The sequence below is a fragment of the Natator depressus genome, chromosome 8, assembly GCF_965152275.1.
Source record: "Natator depressus isolate rNatDep1 chromosome 8, rNatDep2.hap1, whole genome shotgun sequence".
Taxonomy (NCBI): Eukaryota; Metazoa; Chordata; order Testudines; family Cheloniidae; genus Natator; species Natator depressus.
The window spans coordinates 9,406,520-9,412,519 of record NC_134241.1 but is presented as its reverse complement, the minus strand read 5'-3'; positions in this window follow the sequence as shown (position 1 = coordinate 9,412,519).

Genomic DNA, 6,000 nt, shown 5'->3' with positions numbered 1-6,000 from the left:
ATGTTTCTTCTATAATCTCAAAATTAATCTACTTTGAGCACCAAAAATAGCATAACATTTATGAAAATAAAGTCACTTTCCTAGTTGAGTGGGTGTGTTATTTTGAGACAGCACTAACATAATAAAATCAGTTGTCAGTTTATTGGCTCCGTTACAGACTTTGATCTGCCACCACATCTATTCCTCTAAAGTGCTGCATTCATTAGGGTACCTTGTCCCCTTTTGTCTCCACACAGAAAGGCTAGCAATCCAATTTCCATAATCATATCAATCTCCTCTGCATCCATTATCCAAAGAGAAACTGTCCATCTCTGTTATACTGAAACTTGGGTCCTCCAGACCTCACGTCTGATGCGATGAAGGGGGCTGAACATAGCATCTTCCAGGACCTCTGAATGCAACAACCCAACTGGCCAAAGGAGTCAGTAGAGGGTGTCTCTGACAGTGACTGAGTTCACCCATTCCAAATCACTGCAGCCCAGGAAACAAGCCCAGGAGCAAACAGACTGCCTGCCTCATCAATCCCCCCTTAAACTTTCCTATTCACTTGATCCCTCTTTAAACCTTTCCTTTTCCCTATTACTGCATCCTGATAGTCCTTCTAAGTAGCCTTGTGCAGGAAGTGATGGCTTAGTGCTGTGAGTATCATGAGAGCTATGAAGCACTGGAACCTAGGAAGGGCTGACTCAGACTTTCATCCTTCTGTGGTAAATTAAGTAAAATGCAGTTTTTGCTGTATAGGAGGTGGTTCCCCCCACCCCCACTCAAAACCTTATAAATAAGGCCATAAGCAAGTTTTTGTGGCCAGTAAAGTTCCCATGGTTTGGTGCATGTGTTTGTTTTAAATAAGAGGAAGGATTTGCTCTGTTGGACTTGGCAAAATTTCTCCTGTCCCTGGTTGTTGCGGCGTTCTGTGCGTTGGTCAGTTTACATTCCACACCCCAGAGATTGCTACATTTCACTTGTATAACAATAGCTTTGAGAGCTGGTAATTCTCTGCCTCTGTTTCATTTAAACTATTGCCTCTGAAACCTATTGATGATTTCTCATAGCAGTATCATTAACTATTTAACTGTTGATCATATTAGCAAATACGACCAACTCCACTGGAATTGCAAGTTTCTCCATTCACCTTCCCTAATATAACCCCTGACTGTACCCAACTCTATGAAGTGCACTCTGATCTGCCCTTCCCTCAGATGTTTTCCGACAGACTCTACACAAAGATTTCTGTGTGAAAATAAGTGGCATTGTACTGTGTACAGCATCCAGAAACATGAAAGTGATGTTTGAGTCCAGTACATTTGTTTCACCATAGCGAGTAATGTCCTAACAAACTGTGGAAACTTAGCAGAGGCAACATGCTGCAGCAAAGGTGTTACCCCTGCAGGTGGCTGATGATTTGAATTCACAGGAGGCATGTTTCTTCTCATAATTACATAATACTACTAGCTAGTCCTGCTACAACTAAAGGGACACCATCAATTTGAAATCCAGTCAGCTCCCCCTCAAAAAAGTGTACCTGAACCTATTTTTAATACTAGGCCTACCCCAAAATTCTCATACCAATTTGTGATTTTACAGTGACACAAACAAAACAACTCTCTCCTTTTTGCTCTGTGAAAGACCTATACAAATAGCATGGGTGGGACTGGGGGTTGACTGACTATGCAGGAGAAACAGTGAAACTGACTGTACACAGGAGGCCAGATTCTCCAAAGTGCTCAGTCAGATTTTCAGAAGACCTCAGTGCCTACAATGGGGGGCCAGATTGTCAAAAAGCTCCCATTTTCACACCTAACCCATTGCTCTGCATGTGAGCTTCTGGGAGTTCAGCAGTTTCGAAAAATGCGTCACCCCTCTTTGGAAAGTCTGGCATCTCTCCAGGGTGCTGAGCCTGTCTGAAAACTCTGGGACCAAAGTCGTGTCAGATGCAGAACCCCAACAATCTGAAAAACCAAAGTGTTTCCCCCTCATTTCTTTGAATTGTAACAATCGTAACTGCTACTTGAAACAATAGAAGGTAACATATTTAAGTGTGATTCATAGATTTTAATGTCAGAAAGGACCATTATGATTATCTAGTCTGACTACCTGCATAATAAGACAAAGTTGATGTGTCCCTTTAAAGGGATAGTCAGGTTGTTCAAATGCCAACTCTTAGTTACCATTAATAGTGAAGATTCCAGCAGCCATCTGCCTGTTCATTCCCACCTGATAAAAAGATACATTGTCAACCCCAATGATGAATACCTGTATTTTTGGAGGGAAGGTGGGGGTGGAAATGACAACTGTTGCTCTTAGGTTTGGTTCAACATGTAAAAGTCGGATGATGCAAATACAAAGCCCCCATCTCGGTCTGCTAATTGCCAGGTCATACCTCAAGGCTTAGCTGGTTCCTGAGGAGTGGGGAGATGAGGATGCATTAAAGAGGGTGGAAGTAGGTTGGAGAGCTGTAATACTGATCCCAGTAGATAAAAGAGGGGCACTCGTGAGTTTATTTGGTATATTATGTTCATGATTTTAATGTCGGTGCATCTTGGCCAAAAGGTTCGGGCACATTCTTTATAAATACACATTAATTAATTTTTCTCAGTGCACAAAGGGAATTTGCATTAACGTCAGTCTCCAGACTCATCCAGGGCCCGAGCCAAAGGCTATTGAAACCAACGGAAAGACTCCACGTTGACTTAAATGGGCTTTGCATCAGGCTCCAAACAGCTAAGAATTCTTTTTTTCAATCAATAACTTTAAAATAACGGGATTGAGTAGCAGCCAGATTGAACAGCAAAATGGATTATGCAGATAATATTGTACAGTATGTCCAGGGGTGCAGCTAAACCGCCTTGACGGTAGGATTTATCATCACAGAGATGCTGATGAATCGAGTGCAATGGCATTAGCAAACACTGCTGTAATGCGTGGGCCGAGCTACGTTCCACATGCTGCGTGTTCCCAGTCAGCTACCCTATGCTCAGCCCTGAAATGCATTTTATTGTAAAGTACCCTAAGGAGTTACCAACCACTCTTAAAGGTTCTGGGGTGGGGGGGGGGGGGAAATTCCAGTAGTTCAGAGACATGATAGTCTACACAATATTAGTTTATCTCTGAAGCTAGGGAGTTCCTCTGGCAGCAGAACCAGTGGGATTCAGTTGCATGAGAGGGGAAGCAGGAGGAAGGCTATGCAAGCTTCTTGCACCAACTGAGTTAGGGTCCACTCATAGGCAAGTCTCCTGTTCTCCTTCAAGGGATTGTGGGGCATCTCTTTAGAGATTAGGTTGAAGTAACCTCCTTGTAGCCCCTCCATGACTGGGAGAGAGATTCTTTGTCCCTCCTCCCCAACACATATTCCTAGCAGCCCTAGTCAGGCCATTGCTGGTCTCTGGATTTGGACCTAAATTGTTTCCCATATCCCCAATTCAGCAAAGCATTTAAGCATGTGTTTAAGTTCCATTGACTTAAATGGGGTTTAAGAATATGCTCAGGTGTTCTGCTGAATTGGGACTTAAATGCTATACTATGGTACATACCCTTATATACATACAGGGAAGAAAGGTAAACAGCAGGATACGGACCCTGGACTTCAGGAAAGCAGACTTTGACTCCCTCAGGGAGCAGATGGGTAAGATCCCCTGGGGGACTAACATGAAGGGGAAAGGAGTCCAGGAGAGCTGGCTGTATTTCAAGGAATCCCTGTTGAGGTTACAGGGACAAACCATCCCGATGAGTCGAAAGAATAGTAAATATGGCAGGCGACCAGCTTGGCTTAATGGTGAAATCCTAGCGGATCTTAAACATAAAAAAGAAGCTTACAAGAAGTGGAAGGTTGGACATATGACCAGGGAAGAGTATAAAAATATTGCTCGGGCATGTAGGAATGAAATCAGGAGGGCCAAATCGCACCTGGAGCTGCAGCTAGCAAGAGATGTCAAGAGTAACAAGAAGGGTTTCTTCAGGTATGTTGGCAACAAGAAGAAAGCCAAGGAAAGTGTGGGCCCCTTACTGAATGAGGGAGGCAACCTAGTGACAGAGGATATGGAAAAAGCTAATGTGCTCAATGCTTTTTTTGCCTCTGTCTTCACTAACAAGGACAGCTCCCAGACTGCTGCGCTGGGCATCGCAACATGGGGAGTAGATGGCCAGCCCTCTGTGGAGAAAGAGGTGGTTAGGGACTATTTAGAAAAGCTGGACGTGCACAAGTCCATGGGGCCGGACGAGTTGCATCCGAGAGTGCTAAAGGAATTGGCGGATGTGATTGCAGAGCCATTGGCCATTATCTTTGAAAACTCGTGGCGAACGGGGGAAGTCCCGGATGACTGGAAAAAGGCTAATGTAGTGCCAATCTTTAAAAAAGGGAAGAAGGAGGATCCTGGGAACTACAGGCCAGTCAGCCTCACCTCAGTCCCCGGAAAAATCATGGAGCAGGTCCTCAAGGAATCAATCCTGAAGCACTTAGACGAGAGTAAAGTGATCAGGAACAGTCAGCATGGATTCACCAAGGGAAGGTCATGCCTGACTAATCTAATCGCCTTCTATGATGAGATTACCAATTCTGTGGATGAAGGGAAAGCAGTGGATGTATTGTTTCTTGACTTTAGCAAAGCTTTTGACACTGTCTCCCACAGTATTCTTGTCAGCAAGTTAAAGAAGTATGGGCTGGATGAATGTACTATAAGGTGGGTAGAAAGTTGGCTAGATTGTCGGGCTCAACGGGTAGTGATCAATGGCTCCATGTCTAGTTGGCAGCCGGTGTCAAGTGGAGTGCCCCAGGGGTCGGTCCTGGGGCTGGTTTTGTTCAATATCTTCATAAATGATCTGGAGGATGGTGTGGATTGCACTCTTAGCAAATTTGCGGATGATACTAAACTGGGAGGAGTGGTAGATACGTTGGAGGGCAGAGATAGGATACAGAGGGACCTGGACAAATTGGAGGATTGGGCCAAAAGAAACCTGATGAGGTTCAATAAGGATAAATGCAGGGTCCTGCACTTAGGACGGAAGAACCCAATGCACAGCTACAGACTAGGGACCGAATGGCTAGGCAGCAGTTCTGCGGAAAAGGACCTAGGGGTTACAGTGGACGAGAAGCTGGATATGAGTCAGCAGTGTGCCCTTGTTGCCAAGAAGGCCAATGGCATTTTGGGATGTATAAGTAGGGGCATAGCAAGCAGATCAAGGGACGTGATCGTTCCCCTCTATTCGACATTGGTGAGGCCTCATCTGGAGTACTGTGTCCAGTTTTGGGCCCCACACTACAAGAAGGATGTGGATAAATTGGAGAGAGTCCAGCGAAGGGCAACAAAAATGATTAGGGGTCTGGAACACATGACTTATGAGGAGAGGCTGAGGGAACTGGGATTGTTTAGTCTGCAGAAGAGAAGAATGAGGGGGGATTTGATAGCTGCTTTCAACTACCTGAGAGGTGGTTCCAAAGAGGATGATTCTAGACTATTCTCAGTGGTAGAAGATGACAGGACAAGGAGTAATGGTCTCAAGTTGCAGTGGGGGAGGTTTAGGTTGGATATTAGGAAAAACTTTTTCACTAGGAGGGTGGTGAAACACTGGAATGCGTTACCTAGGGAGGTGGTGGAATCTCCTTCCTTAGAAGTTTTTAAGGTCAGGCTTGACAAAGCCCTGGCTGGGATGATTTAATTGGGGATTGGTCCTGCTTTGAGCAGAGGGTTGGACTAGATGACCTCCTGAGGTCCCTTCCAACCCTGATATTCTATGATTCTATAACGGTGAATGCTAAATTATAGGATAACTCATGACCCGGGCCTCATAAAACAAGTGAAAGATGGGGAGAAAACTTTAGCTCTATGTATCTGTGCTCGAGTAACTTAAAAATCAGAATTTAATCTCATTTTTGTGCAGGTTGATTTTTTCCTTAATGTTCCTCATCTCTTTTTTGCAGCAACGGTCAGTGGTTTGCACAAGGGCTGAGCTGGCCTAGCAGCAAACTAATCAATATTAATAGAGATGGGAGGGAGAGGAGGGATT